The sequence below is a fragment of the Cetorhinus maximus genome, chromosome 9, assembly GCF_964194155.1.
Source record: "Cetorhinus maximus chromosome 9, sCetMax3.hap1.1, whole genome shotgun sequence".
NCBI classification, from domain to species: Eukaryota; Metazoa; Chordata; class Chondrichthyes; order Lamniformes; family Cetorhinidae; genus Cetorhinus; species Cetorhinus maximus.
This window is the reverse complement of record NC_135887.1, coordinates 44,862,012-44,881,145: the sequence shown is the minus strand read 5'-3', so window position 1 is coordinate 44,881,145 and position 19,134 is coordinate 44,862,012. Positions and strand designations below refer to the sequence as shown.

At 42.1% G+C, this 19,134-nt stretch overlaps 1 protein-coding gene across 2 annotated transcripts in view; it reads right to left on the bottom strand.

The window, feature by feature from the left end:
* LOC144684607 (cytosolic arginine sensor for mTORC1 subunit 2) overlaps nt 1–19,134 on the bottom strand; it is a 192,168-nt gene that overhangs the window by 21,274 nt on the left and 151,760 nt on the right. The gene's annotated exons all lie outside the window — the stretch shown is intronic.

Below are 19,134 nucleotides of genomic sequence, written 5' to 3'. Positions count from 1 at the left end.
AAAGTTGATAATGCACAAAGCTACAAGAGAAAAGGAAGTTTCAAACTGCAGTGAAATTCATCTTTGAGATCGCCTCAGCAAAAAGACTATGGGATGGAATTGTAACTATAGTGACATACTATTAGTTTTAAATGCATCCACAATACCTACGCATAGCAACCAGGGCAATTGTCACTCCCACCCATTTCTGCAGTCCAACATAAGGACTCTTTGAATTCCATTCAATGGTGTATGAATGCTTCAGGCCTGAACCGTTAGGCCACATGTTTAAAATTTATTTCAAAGGAGCTTGTTATGGTTATGTTTCTAAAGTTAAAGAAAACAGCAACCTACCTAGAGTATTTGGAATGTATCCAATGTAGATGTTTAAAATCTACATTTTAGTGTGCTGATTAATTAATTACAACTGTGTTAAAACAGTAGAACAGTAGAAATCTAAAGAATGAATGAACCCTCTTGTTAATGGGCCAGTCGGAATAAACATGGAACATTACTGGACAGACCGTGACACTGCCATTTACAGAGTCAAATTAACATTTTAGCACTAATGAAACTACCTGTGGTGCTGCTCCTAGATAAACTATGGGGATTGCATTTTCCAGGATCTTCAATGAGGAGGGCCATGCAAGACAAAGTTTCACAGCGTGTAACACTCCTCAAAAAATACTCAAGGCCATGCAGCTACCCAAGTTTATCCAGGCATCTGAAATGCATCTTTAACTGTGCCATAATTACTGTGATGAATGGCTTGTCCTCATTCTGCTGTTGCTCAGCTGCGATCCTGAAGGTTCACTGGTGTCATCAACCAGGGCCGCAGAGAATAGCTTTTATCTTCAGATTACCACCAAGATAGTGTCTTTCTCAGTTAAAGAGTGCCAAAGGAGTGCCTCAAATTTAACACAGTTGCCAGGATCACGAGCATTCGCTTGCATGATGGTGCGCTGCTTGTCACACATTGAAAAGTCTTGTTCTTTTTTGTTGAAGGTTTGCCTAGGGCCACAAAGGTGCCACTTAGGACTCCTTAATTCAAACCCAACTTTCCTCCTCCCACCTTCCTCCTTTATTTTTTTATATTTGTTCATGGGATGTGGGTGTCACTGGCTGGGCCAGCATTTATTGCCTATCCCTAATTGTCCTTAAGAACTGAGTGGCTTTCTAGGCCATTTCAGAGGGCATTTTAAGAGTCAACCACATTGCTGTGTGTCTGGAGTCACCTGTGGGCCAGACCAGGTAAGGAGGGCAGATTTCCTTCCCTAAAGGACATCAGTGAACCAGGTTTTTACAACAATCGACAATGGTCTCACGGTCATCATTAGACTTTTAATTCCAGATTTTTTTTCTAATTCAAATTTTACCATCTGCCTTGGAGGGATTCGAACCCCGGTCCCCAGAGCATTACCCTGGGTATCTAGTCCGGTGATAATACCACTACATGCACAGATTTATTATTTATGAACTGTGATAGTTGAACTGCAGTGGGTAAGGCAAACATTATTTCCAGGAACCAGTCAAAATAAAACTATTATCACTACCTCTGAAAACCCACAAACCATTTCCCAAAACCTTTAGCAGAAATATGTACCCCATTTGTCCACTGTCAACAGCAAAGCGTTTGACTCATTGCGAGCAACACCATAGTAGGTCAAAATGAAAGAGATTTGAGACATTTGTCATTTTTCCTCACACAAAAAAACTTCTGTACCACACTTTAATAACAGTACATATAAAAAGAGAGCCACTCTGGTATTTGTCTTGAGGATCTGCTCAGAGAAATCAGTCCCTAATTCACTTAGAGAAGGCATGATCAATATGCCTTGTGGTCTTAATGCTAGGCAAGCAGCACTTCAGCAGCAGTTAATTGTCCAAAGCTTCCATACAAAACAGTGATTTCCTCCAAAATAGTGGGCATACCAGAAATACTCACTACTATTTAATTAAGAATGTTAATTACATTTGTTTGTGCTACAGAGCGTGAGAAATGTGAACAACACAACAGATAATGTTTTATTGTAAAATTACTTAAGGATTTATATCATTTGAACATTAAATAATAGGCCCAATGGACCAAAACCAAACACGACCTGCAGGCAATAGCTTGGTCAAAGCAGGTGTGTTCTGATTCTGCTGCAGTCAAGAATTAATCATGCTTGGTGCTTTGTGTGCAAATACTGTAGTAATGTTCTGGAAAACCAACACTGTACCAGCAGTGGATTGAGTGGTTACCGAGTTTCGTTTACCAGTTCTATATGGTAATGTGTGCATCAGCAATTAATCCAAGTGAGTGGATGCTCATTAACTGAAAGATTCCATTCGCACAATAAGCAAAAAAGGCAAGAAAAGCCAATAGTGTCACATTGCAGGGACAGATGTCAGGCAAATGGGTTTTGAAGGAGTCTGCAGCAGCACTTTTTATTTGCTATTTTTTTCTCACTATTTGTTGTTCTTATTAAAACGTAAGAATTGTTTGAGAAAGATAACAGTTTGAAAGTTGTATCCATTAGCCACGTGCAGTATTTCAAGGGCTGATGCAGCTCTGCTGGTCTTCCCTACAATTTCTGAAAATCTACCTCTGTCCAGAATGACAGAAGAACATCCTTTCTACATCTACCTGATGTTTTCATTCTTCAAATTCTCCTTTGTTTTCTTGGAGAGGAGATAACTAAATCGCTTTAAATCAGAAGTTAAGGCTTGCAATTCTCTGCCCTACTTTCGTTACAGCTATTGCAGGCTCATATAGACACTTGCAACATAATTGTTAGCAGTAGTTCATCTGATGGATGCTTGAGCTCCTTTACTGACAAAGAAGCTTCTCCCAGGGCTTCAGCCATGGCTCAGTGGTAGTACTCTTGCCTATGAATCTGATGATTGTAGGTTCAAGCACAACACCATTTACTTGGGAATGTAATCTAGGCTGATACTTCAGTGAACCACTAAGGAAGCATGGTCTTTCAGGTAAGATGTTAAATCAAGGTCCTGTCTGCACTCTGTGAGGGACATAGAAGACATCATGATACTATTCAAAGGGGAGTTCTTCCAATGTCCTGGACAATGTTTATCCCCCAATTAATATCACTAAAACAGATTATTCTGGCCGTTTATCTCATTATCTCAAGTTTGTAGATCCTTCTTGTGTTTCCCATATTAAAGCAATGAGTAAGCTGTGTAAGTACCTAATTGCCTGTGAAGTGATGGCTTGAGGCTATGCAAGGTGCCACATAAATACAAGTTATTTCTTTCTGCTATGACCAAAGTTTACAGTCCCAGAAGATTTGTAATAATATTCCTCCACCAGTACCTGTCAGAAATTAAGGATGCCGTGTGATTTTCCATCCTTAGATTCCAGTGGCGATGCCCATGATTTTCCAACATACTCTGTCAAACAGGTGAGCATTCCCCATGGTGTCAATGCAACCTGAATTGAGAGTTAGGGACCAACCTGACGGTGAAGAATTGCTCTGCTTCCCGTTGGAATCTGTTTGGGTTTTTGCTCCTATTTACACTAAGTGCAGCATTGATGGGAAATTGGAAACTTGCTTGGCATCAACATTAGAAGTTTACTGTGAATGTACTGTACATTTGTCTGAAACTTCTTGAGGTCTGCACCCAAATGGCTCTGGTGAAACCTGAACTGAGCATGAATAGGCAAGCTATTTTTAAGTAAATGCGCTTAATGATAGTATTGTTGGCTTCTTCTGATGATTGGGGGAGGCAGTAATTGGCCAATTTAAATTCATTCTGCTTTTGGTAGTTAGGACACACCTTGAATGTTGGAGCAACTTGGCCGGTGCGGTGGCTAACTCTTGGTGTTGGAACAGATTGGCTGGTGTTGTGGTTAGCTTATAGTAAATTGGTGCCAGGACCCATAGCCTTTACTGTATCTAGTACATTCATAAATGATAGCAGGGACCTCAGTAGGAAGCTGGGTATGCCCACTCTGCACTTATGGCTGAAGACCCTTGCAAAAACTTCAGCCTTGCCCTCAGTTGCTTGGCTCCATCATTGTTGAGGACGGGGTTGCTTCTGCAGCCAAACAGTTGAAAAGCAAATTTAGAGCAGATATCTGGAAATTCTTCACAAAAAAAAAATCAACACTTGGCTGTACTTCCAGGCAGGCAAGTGGAGACAGAAATCTTAAATCATTTAAGAGGCAGTTGAATGTTGTAGTTTCTTCTAGATGGATGAGCTTTGTTGAGCCAAATAGCTTTCCCCATCCATATTTATCTCATGATCCTGAGATCACATTATAAATGTACTTCTACTTGGCGTTTGAAGATGATGGTTAAATCAATAACTAAAGAGTGCCATTATGCATTCTTCATTGAAAACTGAATCATCTTTTCATCCAAAGCAACAGCTTTCAAGTACATTATATCCAGGTGTCAGCACGAACAAAGAAAGCCATCACACAAATGCACTTTATTGCAAATTCAACATCACTAAATACTCGCAACAGCTGGTACCATTTGTAATGGGCAAGCAAATGACAGTAATGCCTTTGAATAGAATGACAGATGAAAGCATGAATTCTGGATTTACTGCAACTGAATGGAACACAGATCACCCCAAGAGCCTGTCACCTGAAAATGAGCAACACTGATTTTGAACTTGCATCTAAGGTTAAAGCTGACTGCTTGCTTTTGTAATTTTGTTGCTGAATTGCATTTTAAATTTATTATTTCCCCTTGCCACTTTGTTCAGTATTTTCCCTCAACCTTTGGAATTTTCCCAAGCCATCTTCTGTTCCTTGACTGGATGAACCAACCTTAAGCCTTTGCTAATATTCTCCCGATGATCCTGAGGTTAATTAAGTTGTGTTGGTATTTGGAAACACACATTTCACATCTTTGTTATATCTGCTAGCAAACTTAAGATGTTATAAGTAGACACTTGAAATGATTACCACTGGGATTTCAATGCTTATTTATGAATACTGTGTTATTAAAAAGTGCTTTTACATTTTGTTTAATTTGGATCCTGGGAGTGTTTTTTTTATTCATTCAAAGGATATAGGCTTCACTGGCTGGGCCAGCATTTATTGCCCATCCCTAACTGCCCTTGAGAAGGTGGTGGTGAGCTGCCTTCTTGAACCGCTCCAATCCATGTCGTGTAGGAACACCCACAGTGCTGTTAGGAAGGGAGTTCCAGGATTTTGACCCAGCTACAGTGAAGGAACAGCAGTATATTTCAAAGTCAGGATAGTGTGTGGCTTGGTGGGGAACTTGCAGGTGGTGGTGTTCCCATGCATCTGCTGCCCTTGCTCTTCTAAATGGTAGTGGTCATGGGTTTGGAAAGTGCTATCTAAGGAGCCTTGATGAGTGTCTCAGCTTGCTGTGTTTACAACGCTCTAAGCTGGCTCTGCTGAATGGCAGCAGAATTGGAATTGTGCGGCAATGATTCTGCCAGCACAATCAGCTATCAGGATTCAGCAACACAATTCATGAACCAGCGCACAAATACTGGAATCCCATAAGCTGAACTGTACCAGTGCCATTGTAAAAAAAACACCTTTGGGTGACTAATGCCTCTTCTCAGGCCTTCAGTACTCCATATCTCATCCCATTGTTTGAATTCTGAATTTGAACTGTGGGCAGAAACAAAAGGTTGGAAGGAATTATGGATGGAAGCAGCCAGAGAGTGGGGAGATTCTGAAGATAACGTCAACTATAGGGGTGACGTTTGCTTACTACTGTACCGTTCACTCTGAAAGCAGTGCAGTAGACAGAGGAAAAAGTGTTAAAAACTTACCATACACTGGCCATTCAGTGTAACTTTTAAGCAGGCAAGGAAATGAACATAAGCATTAGTAAAATATTTAACTTGAGATTCTATGCTGGTTGTGGGACCCAAATGCAATTTTCGGGGATGCTCCATCATTTTGTGCTGGTCATAGTGCAGCTTAATCAATGTTCCAATAAGGGAAACACTTCCCTAAACATGGCAAATAAATTTTCTGCATCTATTCTGTGGGGTGAGGAGCAGTGTGAATGGTCCTTCCAGCCCTACTAAAATTTTCAGTCACACTGCTGGTCCTTCCATAACCCACCTCTCCCCAATCCCCAAGACTGCTCCTTGACACCAAAACACTTCCAGGTCAGCTCTGCAGAGGAGCCTCTGGAGTTCTTGTCCACGCCAACCAGCGAGCGCTGGTAGCTCATCGACTGCATTCAAATGAAGCCTAATCATGAAACAGTTATAGCCCCTCGCTATCGGGTCCTTGTATCTTATTTATACTTAGGCTGATCTATTTGAATGCACACTTATGATGTAGAGCTTCAAACAACCCCTGAAATGCAGATTCCAGATTAACACAATTCTCCATTCATTAATTTTAATGAGCCTGTCATATTCCAAAACGCACTCAGTGTTGAGGTTCTGTCCAGGATAACACAGCTGGAAACGTGGTCTTAATCCTTAAGTTTCCATTATTGCCCTTAACATCTTTTTACATTTTAAATTAAAGGTAATTTTCAAACTTAAATTGTAAATTCCCCATTATGCTTTGGTTATTACCTCCTGCCCCAACTGTGATTGCAATAGCCCTAGTTAGACTTTTTATGGAGCAAATCCTTTATATTTGTCAGCTTGACTCCATTGGCAGCAATTTTTGTCCCCAAAACTTGTGAGAACAAGCTCTTTCCCAGGATCTAAGCATGTGCTAGGCTGTTACTTCAGCAGTGCAGTGAGTTGGGACATGTCCATTACTTTTACTGAAAGCTTTATTAAATATTTTAAAACCCTCATGAAACCTCATCCCGCCCGTGGATGAGATTTCATGCTTTTTCTTAAGCCCGCTAGGGCTCCCGGCCTGCCTGCCAACCCTAAGGTTGGATGGGCAGGTCCATTAATGAGCTTAATTAGTTTTTAAATGGCCTCAATAGGCCGTTGACAGGTCGGCGGGCACGCAGCTGACTGGGCTGTGCCCCCACCGACCTGAAAATGGAAATGACACGGGGTGACGTTGGGAATTCCACTCGACGTCATCCCGTATTGTTTTATGCGTCGGCGAGTGGTCTCCGCTCTCTGACCGGAAGATCCTCCCTTGAAAAAAGACATTTTGTCAAACCTTTTCCTCCTGTGTTCATCAGGACAATCGCAAGAATACCACTGTAAGAGGGAGCAACAACTTTATACTGTATGAGAAGTAAGTGCTGGCTGGTTGGCAACAGGAGAGTGCACCAGTTAATGGTGACTGACAGTTAACTGCCAAGCATTTTTAACATTTAAACCAGGCAGCTTGACTCTGGCTGTCTTTTTTCAGCAATACTCACATTCTGTACTCTCAAAGGACTCAAAAGGAACACTTTGGAAGAGAAGTTCTGTTGAAAGGTCATCGACCTGAAACGTTAACTCTGTTTCTTTCTCCATAGGTGCTGTCAGATCTGCCGAGAGTTTCCAGCACTATGTATTTATTTCAGATTTCTAGCACCCTGAGTATTTTGCTTTTGGCAGTGAATTACTTTAAGAGGGCCCTCAGGATATTGAAAAGATGGTGTTAAATGCATTGCTTTCATTACTAATTAATGCATACTTATTGGTGGCTTGCTTTACTGATCAGTCCTGTGTATAATAATGCTGTAGGTGAATAAATTATTGTTTAAACAAAACTAGAAAACATGTCACATAATCTGGAAGACTAGCCCAGAAATTAATAACTAAGACTGACGAGTTTTGGACAAAATTGGGTACTTGTGTTCAGGCATGAAAATTGGTCATTAAACTGAGAGATATCACATTTGTTATTACATTTTCAAGCTTCATGAAATATACTAGATGATGGGAAGTTGAAGAGTTGGCTGATGCTCCAGTGCTTCTTAAGAATACACCAGCCAAGCATGCATGCTGTGGTATTATTTACACTTGTTTTCAACTAAATTTAAGCCAGTTCAAGAGAAATAAGATCACTTTTGTCATGTAAAGAGCCAAAAAGTACATTCTGAAAACTTCACTATCTTGTAGTTTATGATATTGTTCAAGCCTTCAGGTAAGATCACGCTGCCTTGTAACCCTTGGAACAACAATGAATGAAGAGCTGCAATACAACATCTTAATAACTGTCTGGCTCAGTCACAGTAACCCTAAGGGCTGCAATGTTCTTAATTGTCACTAGATATCAAACCTCGTTGATTTTACAACTGATACCGCAAGTATTTATTCAGGCCTAAAATAATAAAAAGAGTGATGCAGTGGGAAACTATTTTTCAAGTGGAAAGTTCAAACTTGCCCAACGGCAACAATTTTAAAAAGTGGTTCTCAATCCTAAATGTTAATGATGTTTAGTTTTGCTGTCCTCAGCAGCTGTTTTAAATCTCACATGCACAGTTCGCTTGATACTATGTATGTGAACCAGCAAAATGTACTGATAATATTGTTTGACTTTATTAATCAGACACAAAGAACAAAAAAAAAACAAACATGATTAAGTGATGGCCTCCCTTGGCGCACAAATTTCAACAATGAGCTGCTTTTAAGGTTTTATCAGTCATTTTTTTGTGTGTTTATGTTCACACAAAGTTTCTGGATGCAGCAAGTTATGAGAAGAATAGTAGAACTAAGTTACCAATCTAGCAAAAAGATAAAGGACTGAAATGGAAGCTCAGTGAGGATCAGGGATTGCGGAACAGTATCATGCAAGTGTAGGCAAGAAATTAAAAATCAAACATGATTGTGGGGCCAATATTGCTATGGGGGGTGGGGGAGCATGTATAGCTAGGTGCAAAGGTCTAAGGTCTACTTTGTGTCCAATGCAATTAATGCTGGGCAATGTGTGCAAGAATCATTAGGCTGTTAACTGCCTATATATGTGTTCATGGCTCATTAAATCCCCAGCTTTTCTTTAAATTAGGTCAAAGCCCCAGAATGCAGCCAAATCTATAAACCTGAAGTCAAAACTGAGAATGGAAAAGCCTGGTTTTTAATACAGTTACAGGAAAAGCCTTATTTCACCTCCACTGATTGGCCTCCAAAGGCCAATTTTTATGAAGAGGTTGTTGTTTTCCAATCCGTTTTTAAGGGAAAAGTAGATAACAGTGTTGAATGGGCACCCAGCAACACTATTCCCCATGGTCCCATCAGTGGGTAATAGGGTCATAGAATGGTTCCAACGGAGGAGGCTATTCAGCCTGCTGTATCTGTGCTGGCTCTGTGTAAGAGCAACTTATTTCATCTCGCTCCCCCATCCTTTCCCCATAGCCCTGCAAATATCTTCTCTTCAGATAATTATCTAATTCATATTTGAAAGCCTCTATTAATCTGCTTCCACCATACTCTCAGGCAGTGCATTCCAATTCCTATCCACTCACTCCACTTTGTTTCCTGGTAGCTGTGAGAGCCAGAAAGTTTGAGCTTTCCACTTGAAAAATAGTTTCCGACTCCATCACTCTTTTTTATTATTTTAGGCCCTAATAAATACTTGTGGCATCAGTTGTAAAATCACAGTGTAAAAAAGTTTTCCTCATGTCACCTTTGGGTCTTTTGCCATTCACCTTGAGGTACTTTATTCTGCTTCTTAACCCTCTGCCAAGGGCTTTTCCTTATCTATTCTGTCCAGATCCCTCATGATTTTGAGCGCCTCTATCAAATCTCCTCTTAATGTTCTCTTATCTAAGGAGAACAAACCTAGGCTTTCCAATCTATAAATGTAACTGAAGTCCCTCAACCCAGGAACCATCCTTGCACATCTTTTCTGCACCTTTTCAAAAGACTTCGCATCTTTCCTGAAATGTGGTGCCCAGGATTGGATGCAATATTCCAGTTGAGTCCAAAGCCAGTGTTTTATAGTCTCATGCTAATTCCTGGTGGGTGTGAGAGCCAGAAAATGGTAAGAATATTTCAATGAGTTGACCTCTGTTATTGGGCAAGGTCAGCCAGATGGGAGGCTGTTAAAATGCTAATTTTTAGGACTTAAGAGATGCAAATGTGCAGTAAAGTTTCGGTGTTTGTATTCACGGAGAAAAACTCATAATTAAAAATAGCAATTATTTCAGTCTCCACAAATTGATCTTTATTTTTGTCCTCCTGTTCTCCTTGCTTGGGCTTCCCCACACCACATTCTGCCACCATGACAGTGCCTAAGTCCCAGCTTTGTTTCATACCACTCTGAATCCGGCCACTAGAAGGTACGACTCTAGCTTTGATTTTCCTTCACCACCCTGCTACCCCTTTCCCCAACCCCTGCCCCACCCTCCACAGCTTCATAGTTCAAACCAGGAGCCCAGGACATAAATCATTACAAGCCCACAGCATCTGCTGTAGCACATTTGGCCTCCAACATGCTAAGCCATGGCACCTCGCTCCATGAGTCTATAGACCTGAAGCTGAAACTGGCTGTAGCAAAAAACTTGCTGTGGACACAATGCGATTTCCATTGCGTTCATAGAGCAGCCTGTTCTTCAATCTTCAAGAGACGAACATCATGAAATTCCTCAGGACTTATTCAGCTCCCTAAATTCAGTGGAACTGTTCCCCCGTGGAAATGCAGAATGTCGATAGGCCCTGAGGAAAATCCTGGCCTTAAATTACTGAAACAAAGACAGGCTCCCTTCGAAACATATGGTGGACAATTGGAACACTAACACTTTAAATGTTGTGTGATTTAGATGCTAGTTTTAATCCATTCATTTCGAATGGATCAGTTACCGTACTTGCCACGAACCATTCATTACAGGTTAATAAGTGTGCAGATGTGAGCTTCTCACCAATTTAATGATAGTGGTGAAGATTGTAGAATCCAATGAAGATTAACCTTGTATGTGGAATGATGTTGGTTTATATAATGCATAACAATGGGCAGAATTTTACACCAGATGGGGTGGGTGCGCGCCCGACCTAATCTGGCGTGAAATCGCGTGAGGTGACATCGGGTGAGCGTCCCGACGTCATCCCACCCTCGCGCGATATTTCGGTCAGCTGGCACATACTGACAATTAAGAGGCCAATTAAGGTCATTGGTGGCGCAATTGTCTTTAATTTTACATTGCCCGTCCAACCTTACAGCTGGTGGACGGGCGAATCGGCCAGGCGGCCTTTATATTTTTCATGAAATCTCATCCAAGAGTGGGATGAGGTTTCCATCGAAAAATAAAATAAAATTAAAAATCAGTGGACTGCGTTCTTATCATGCATATTTTCAGGTGCCTGATTGGGATGCTTGGACATTTTCTTTTCTGCTTTTCAAAACTTTATTTGAGGATTTTCGGATCTGCAACTCCCTGAGGCAGCTCTCTGCCTTCATGGGGCTTTCTCTCAGCGCTGGCCCACGCCCGCGTTGACATCAGGGCCCGCCCTCTTCCCACCCCGACCCTGGCAATGCTGAGCTTCTCAGCGCACATTTCATGCTGGCCAGGCAATCGGGGGCCGAGTGCGGTTGGCGGTCCCAGCACCGATCCCGGGCCTGCCAATCGCGCCCGCCCGCCAACCTAAAAATTCTGCCCAAGTTTCTGTTAGATCAAAGAGGTATATAATTTGAGGTCAGAATTTATGGTTATTAGTTGAGAACATGCGCGAATGCAAAATTACTCATTTAAATGACTGACTTTTCTTCCTCTAGGATATTTATCTGGATTTTTTGTAATTTCCATCCTCCTATTATTGCCCACTTTTATTGCAGCACAAGAGAAGAATGAAAGAACATACATTTATATATTGCCTGTCACAACCTCAGAACACCCCAGACGGTTTACAACCAATTAGGTACTTCTGAAATGTAGTCACAATTATGTCACTTTGTTTTTATTTTATCTTCCTCATTTTTTCTTAGGCTTTCTTTTGCACACTTTTTGGCTACAAAAAAAAACAAACAAACCATTCCGAACAGATTACTAAGTCTGGACCCGCTATCACACTATAAGGGATACATTCCCGTGCCCCAAAATTAAATTCTGAATCCCACATCAAAGACGGATGGAGGTTTGATCTTGCTAATGTTATTGCTGTTTCTCTTGATATGTCAGGGGTTGGTGCTTGGTTAGGTTAACAGGGTTGGTTTATTCTACACTCACAAATCACTGCTGTTTTATATATAACTGAAAAATGTGCATGAGTGGTAGTTTGGGTCAGTTGGCGGCACACTTACTTCTTGGTCAGTAGGTTATGGGGTCAATAGGGAATTCAGAAGAAACTCCTATGAGTGGTAAGAATGAGGAACTCAATACCACAGGAAGTGGTTGAAGCAAATAGCGCAGGTGTGTTTAAAGGGAAACTAGACAAGTGTGTGAGAGTGAAGAAAATAGGTCAGATTTGTGATGTCCTGCTCTGAGTGCAGAAATTCAGAAAAGCAACCATATAGCTTTCATCTCCAACTTAAGCCACTTTATTTGGCACTGGGATTGCCATCCCTGATTGTAATCCAGTGACCTCTGTTGAAAAATATGGCTATGTGCATGTTAGATGAGGATAGGATTGGGCTAGGCTATAACATTATACTACAGTCAATAGGTTGCTGACACCCCTGTCCTAAGGGTGATACCAGTGAGAGACATGGGATTTGTGTCCCAGCACCCAACACTTTCTTTAGATTTTTTTTTGTTCCCTCGCTACGCCCTTCAAGAAAGATAAAGAGCGAAGAGGAGAAAATTGAAGGGGAAAGGATTTAAATAATGACAGCATGAGGTCTTACTCTGAAATCCAAGGAAGGGTGACAAAGTTAATTGTACAGCACATTCGAACAATTGCGACAGCGCAAGTAGAAAGGCCACCCCTTTTAGGCAACTTCGTTAGTGATAGGCATCATGAGAAGCTCATGCATCATGAGAAGCCTGTACGTTTAAAAACAACCAAACAAAGATCAAACAGGCCACATGGAAGAGTTTGTTTTTTAAAGAGATATGTTGATTTCTAACACTGCTCATTGTGTCAGATTAGCAGGTGTACAGATTAGTGTTTTCTAGCAACACCTTCCTGCAAACCCCACCAAAAAAACCTCCTGTAAAGCTGACATTGTTTTGTTAAAATACCATTAGAGCTATTTGACAATCCCTGCCAAGAAACAGCATTAAAAACAATGTGTCGGATTCCAATCCTTCACATGGCCTGAATCATTTCTCTTGGCTTGCACTTTACAGCTTTGGTTGGGTTCATTCAACACTATTTTTTTCAAAGCCTTTCACAAAAACAGACCAGCTAAAAGAATCAGTTCCAGTCTGAGACAGCTTAACTCTACTGATTCAATGCCCTCTGATAAAGTTAACCGAATAAACCAGAATTAGAAATGTAACAGTCTCACTGAGTGCAGGCTGTATGTCTGTTCTAATGAAGCCTGCAATGACTCATTACTAAGCTAAACTTGATTTGTATTAGAACTCCAAGTCCACACTACTAGTTTGAAAAATTCTGCACGTTAAGAGAGTTTGTTTGAAATCACTGAAGATACAATTCTAATTTTGGGTTTTAGTGTTCCTCCATTTCCAGCTTAGTGAAATGTTTTTTTTTAATTGGCAGGATCAGCATTTATTGTCCATTGCTAGGTGTATCTTTTTACCCACCACTATGGTCTCGGTGGTGATTTGATCCTTCTCACACTGGTGCTTGGTAGAGAATTCTATGATACTGATCCTGCGATGATGAAGAATGATACTTGTCCAGGTCAGGGTGGTGTGTGAATTTAGAGAACTTGAAGGTGATGGCATTCCCATTATGTTGCTACTCTTGTCCTTCTCAGTGGCACAGGTCATGAGGGATTGAGATGCTGTTGAAGCAACCCTGGTGGGTTGTACTCACCACATAGTGGGGATCGCCCATGCTTGTAGCCACAGTACTTGAGTGGTGGAGGTGGTGTACATTGGCTATAATGGCAAGGAGGCCAATCAAGCAAACTGCTCTGTCTTGGATGTTATTAAATATCTTGTGTTGTTGCAGCTGCACCTTTGTGTGGCTCAGTTGGTAGCACACTCACCTCTGAATCTCTGGATTCAAGTCCCACTAGAGCTTAAGCACAAAAATCAATGCCAACATCCCAGTGCAGTACCGAGGTGGTGCTGCACTGTTGGAGGTGCTGTCTTTCAGATGAGACGCTAAAGCGAGGCCCCTGCTTAAGTGGATGTAAAAGATCCAATGCACTATTTCTAAGAAGACCAGGGGAGTTATCCTGCCCAATATTTATCCTTCAATCAACATCATACAAACAGATTAACTGGTCGTTATCACATTGCTATTTGTAGGGTTTTGTTGAGCACAAATTAGCTGCCATGTTTCCTACATTACAATACTGACTACACTTCAAAAAGTACTTCATCAGCTGTAAATCACTTTAAGACTTGTGGTGGTCGTGAAAGGCGCTATATCAATGCAAGTCTTTCTTTCTAGGTGAATGACACATGTAGTAGGGGGAAAAATTTAAACTTCTTCTCTATCTGCCCCATTATTTTATTGCAAAGACAAAGGGTGTTCAGTTGAATGTATCTGTGCAGAATATCCTAAAGTTCACTTCTTTCAACCAATCTCAACAGACTCAAACATTTACTAATGAACTTCACACAAATTCCTAGGGCTTTGTGCTGGGGCTATTGCAGTTTGTACATGGAATATAAATTATTTGCAGCTGGTGTCAGGCATGGCTTGGTCACATCTGGAGGGGGAGGGATTGCTAAAAATAGGAAAGAGGCACACCAAGTTTCAAAAGGTTGCAAAGATGAGCTGATGAGTGACAGATGGTTCTTAAGGGTAATTATCCATTTCTGTGCTCCCCGCAGGGTACCTTGCGCAGTGCAGAATGTATTGGAAATTGGGATGTGTAGCATGAGATTTTCCACTCACTCAATATCAGAAAGGGTTGCTAGTCTGAATTTCTGGTGCTTAAGGCAAGGCTCCTCACCAGGACGCCGAAGTTGGAAAGTTACCCTTTTTATGTGGAAAAGTGCAAATACGACTAGGGGAGAGATATATACAATGGGAATATAAACTAAATAGCTATAGCAAAGGGATCAGGGAATTCTGATGGATAGCTCACTAAAACCAGCAGTGCAGTATGTAGAAGAGTAAGGCAAGCTATCCAGATGAGGGGATGTTTCACCAGCGAGCTGGGGTAGAAATCCCAAGAAGCGATAGTGAATCTGCACAAGATGTGTGGATCGCAGCTGAAATATTGTGTACAATTCTGGTTGCTATTCTACAGCAAGCATATCTGAATGTTGAAGGCAGTACAGTAAAAGGAAACCAAACTGAGACCTCGTTTAAGATATTTAAGGTGTCAGGAGAAGATGACGAGCTTGGGAGTGGGAGTATTTCGTCTGGAGAAGAGCAATTATTCAAAGCATCAGCTGGGATCAGTGGCGGTAGCATTCTCTCCTCTAAATCAAATATTTGTGGGTTCAAGCCCCATGACAAAGTGTGTGACCTAGGCAGATGTTTCAAGACCGAAGGAGTGCTGCATGGTGTGAAGTGCTGTCTGCACTCTCAAGTGGACATAAAAGATCATGTGCAGTGCTGAGGCAGCCTATTCCTCAATTCATAGCAGCTCACAGCAGCTGATCTCCTTGTCATAAACAAACTTTCACCCTCAGAACAGTCACAACCAGTGGCCGGGGTTTACTCGCTCACAACCGGACATCCCCCATCTGCTAAGTGCTTCCACCTTTTCTCATTGTAACCACACCTTGCACAAGAGCACCTCCCCTTTCTTCTACAAACTTGCTGCTTCTCTCTCTTGGCACGTTCTCTGGATGAAGAAGGGTTGCACAGCGGAACAGTATGAATAACGAAGTATTGACTTTATACTACTTTTGGCTGGACCACAACAATAGAGAGAAGATCTTGACTGAGGGGAAGAGGGTAGGTTGCATCATTCCATTGCTCAGTCCGATGGCCACCCAGAGAGTAGGCCCGTGAACAACCAGCAGCACTGGTATAAGCCCATAGCAGTGTCTCTGGCTTTATAGCACTCTCACTCTCTCTCTCTCTCTCCTCTCACTATTCTGAATGAAGACTGTGCGGTACTTTGGTGCTGTCTAGCACTGAAAGTCCTAAAGCATTTTGTTAGTTGTCCCCTGCATTTTAATCCTTGTCCCTTCTCTAGGGTCTGCTCCTGCTTCAGAACAGGAAGCTTAAGACTTGTGGAGGAGAACCCTTTGATAACAGTTGGGAAGATTGGAAAATCTGACTAGCTGCAACATTTCTGAAATAATGGTGGAATTCCATCCCAGCATGTGCCATATTCTGGCCAGTGGCATCAGCAGTCCCACGGAACATGGGCTCACGACCATGGGTGCTTGCAGGCAGGGTCTCCACAATGACTTTGATTGAAGCTCAGATTGTACTATACAGGTTCTGGGGTTCACAGTGCCCACCAACTTTAAAATGCTGGTCTCTGATGTGGCTCTGATTCCCTATGCTCTTGCTTTCCTGCACATCGCTAGCTGTGTGGTCCTGCAGGCCCATGGGAGTGACAGTGGCTCAATGGAAGGGGTACGTGCTGCCCTTCAGGGTAACAGCACATCTGCCCCTGTGCCACCCTCTCAACAAGCGTCTGCCATGATGCATTGAAGGCAGCTGGGACAGATTGTCCAGCAACAAACTAAGATGTCGTAGTCTGTGGACGGCCCTTTAAGAGCCCAGGCTGCTGGAAGCCACCAGCCAACGCATCTCATGGACCCTCACCTGAGCAACAGCAGACCTCAGTCAGCCCTGCTGAAGCTATTGAGGGAGGACGGCCAGGAAGCAAAAGAACAGGCAAGGAAACACTTCAGAAGAGCACAATGGGGGTTAAACCAGGGTAAAACTGTCTTGTTATGCCCCCTGTGAAGGCATTAAAAGTCATAGCAGCTGAGCGATGCAAGTTTGTCTGTTCCCAGGGACACACAGAGGTATTCAGCCATTAATGACGGGCAGTGTCTGTGGAAATGGTGGCCAGAATCTGGGGAGTTGAGACCCATTGAGCTCCATTACGGAGCACATTGGGTTGTAATAGAGCAGAGGCAGGTATTTGCTCTTGGAGTGTAAAGTGCATTGTGCCCATTTCCAACAGATGCCTGGGAAGCTCCTGCAAGAAACACATGGGGGCTTCAATTGAATATTTGAAATGAGGAGGAGAGGATGTTATTTTCCAGCTTATACACTGAACCTTTGCTCACTGATAAATGCAGTCATTTCTAACAGGTGTACTGGATTCCATGAAGCTGTGGGAGGTGTTACTCTCGATTAAAGCGCTTCTGGTGTGGTTTTTATGAAATATGTTTTCTAACCAGGTAACTCATCACTGGATTTATTTTCACAGGTTCTGGGTTATCTGATTTAACCTGAGAAGTATCTACAAAGGTTAAGATTATTGAGGGAGGCAGTGATGGAGTTGTGCTGTCTGCAGGCACTGGCAGACAACGTTACTAATAAACTCAATTTTCTTTTCCAAGTTAGTTTAGATGCCATCTGCACTGTTTGCCAATGTGATGCCCACAGATTTATGGACCAACTGACTGATGCTTTTATAGACATAGCCAGCTATTTCATCTGTTTCCCTTATCAGCAGCAAACACAACATGATAAAGCTGTCTAATGTCATCACTCTGCTTCATATCCCAAGTACAGGCTGCTCTAAAGGCCAGCTGAGATGTTGAATCTGATGGCATTCATCTTAAAAGTGCCAAAAGAAACAGTGGAGTATTCATTATTTAACTGCTTGTGGTATAGGATGATTCCTTTGAGCTGGGGAAAGGTCCATTTGGTCAAATGTTCATGAAGGAGGGGGTTTTCAGATCTTGTGAGTTCTAAGCTCCATTTATGCAATGGGATAAATCTCCTAACTTTGCGCTCCTAACTTTCAGCACGAGCTCCCAGTGGAACACTCCCTGGTGGGGACACAATTTAGGAAACTTACTCGCTCTGTCCGTGAGTGCCATTCCTTGCCAAGAGCAAGGTAACCAGGTAATCTATCATGTTTTGTCTTGGTAAATACTTGGGTTCCAAAGCTGGAGATACATAGTGAATTTATATGAACAGCTCCAGCTAGATTTTAATTAGAAAAACTGCCAGCACTCATAGCTCTCACAATGTGGTCTGGCTACAACTGATGTGGGGTTAAGGCTTCATGTTGTGCTGGATGCCGGGTGGCCGGGTGCAAGCTGACGGCAACCATGTGACGCATGAGACCACGCGCAGGTTAAAAAACAAATTTAACTGGGTTTTGTAAATATGCTTCGGTGACAGACTGTTCGACGAATTGCAAATAAAATCTGTGGCACTCTGGAAACTGGTATGTGTGTTTTACACATCTGCAAGAAAGATAAACCTGAGTGCAGCCATCTGCTACGCGTTACCTCCGGATGAACTGGGAAAGTCAGGATGCGTGATCCTGACCATCTTCAGTCATAAAGTCAGATCATTTCTACATTCAGAATGAGAAGAGGTAACACAATGGTTATGTTACTAGGCTGGACTAATGATTCAGGGGGGGGTTTGAGCTCAAATTCCACCATGGCAGTTTGGAGATTTAAATTGTTAATTAAAAAAATCTGGAATAAAAATGCTAGTATTAGTAGATGGTCACTGTATAACTGCTGTTTTGTGGTAAAAAAAAATCAGCTTTACTAAAGCAATCTACAGCTCTTGCCTAGTCTGGCCTACATGTGATTCCAGAGCCACAGCAATGTGGTTGACTTTTAACTGCCCAATAAAACGACCCAGTTCAGTTGTCAGGAAGACAGCTCACCACCATCTCCTCAAGGGAACTTAGAGATGGCCTGTAAATGCCTAGCCAGTGACGTTCTATGAATGAATAAGGCACCAGCAGAAGGAGCCCACCGCCACGTCAATGAGATTGCCAAGGTGGAACCAGCGAGCGGGTGGGAAGAACTTGGTTATCACTTGGGACTGGCTGAAATTGAGGCTGGATGTTAGCAACCAACATCTGACATTCGGCAAAACAAGCTGGAGATGGGCACTTTGATTTATGTCGGTTCCAATGAAAGGTCATTGACCTGTGAGGTTAAGTCTGTTTCTCTTCCCAAAGATCCCCTCCCTGCTGAGTATTTCCAGCGCTTTTTATTTTTATTTCACATTTCCAGCATCTACAGTATTTCCCTTTTGTGATTTTGATTTATAAACACGGTTCGGATCTGTGCCAGGAACCATAAATACAATTACTCTGTGGTTGTATCCTCTACACAGAGGATAGATGATTAACAGAGCAGGATCGAGGGGCCGCATGGCCTA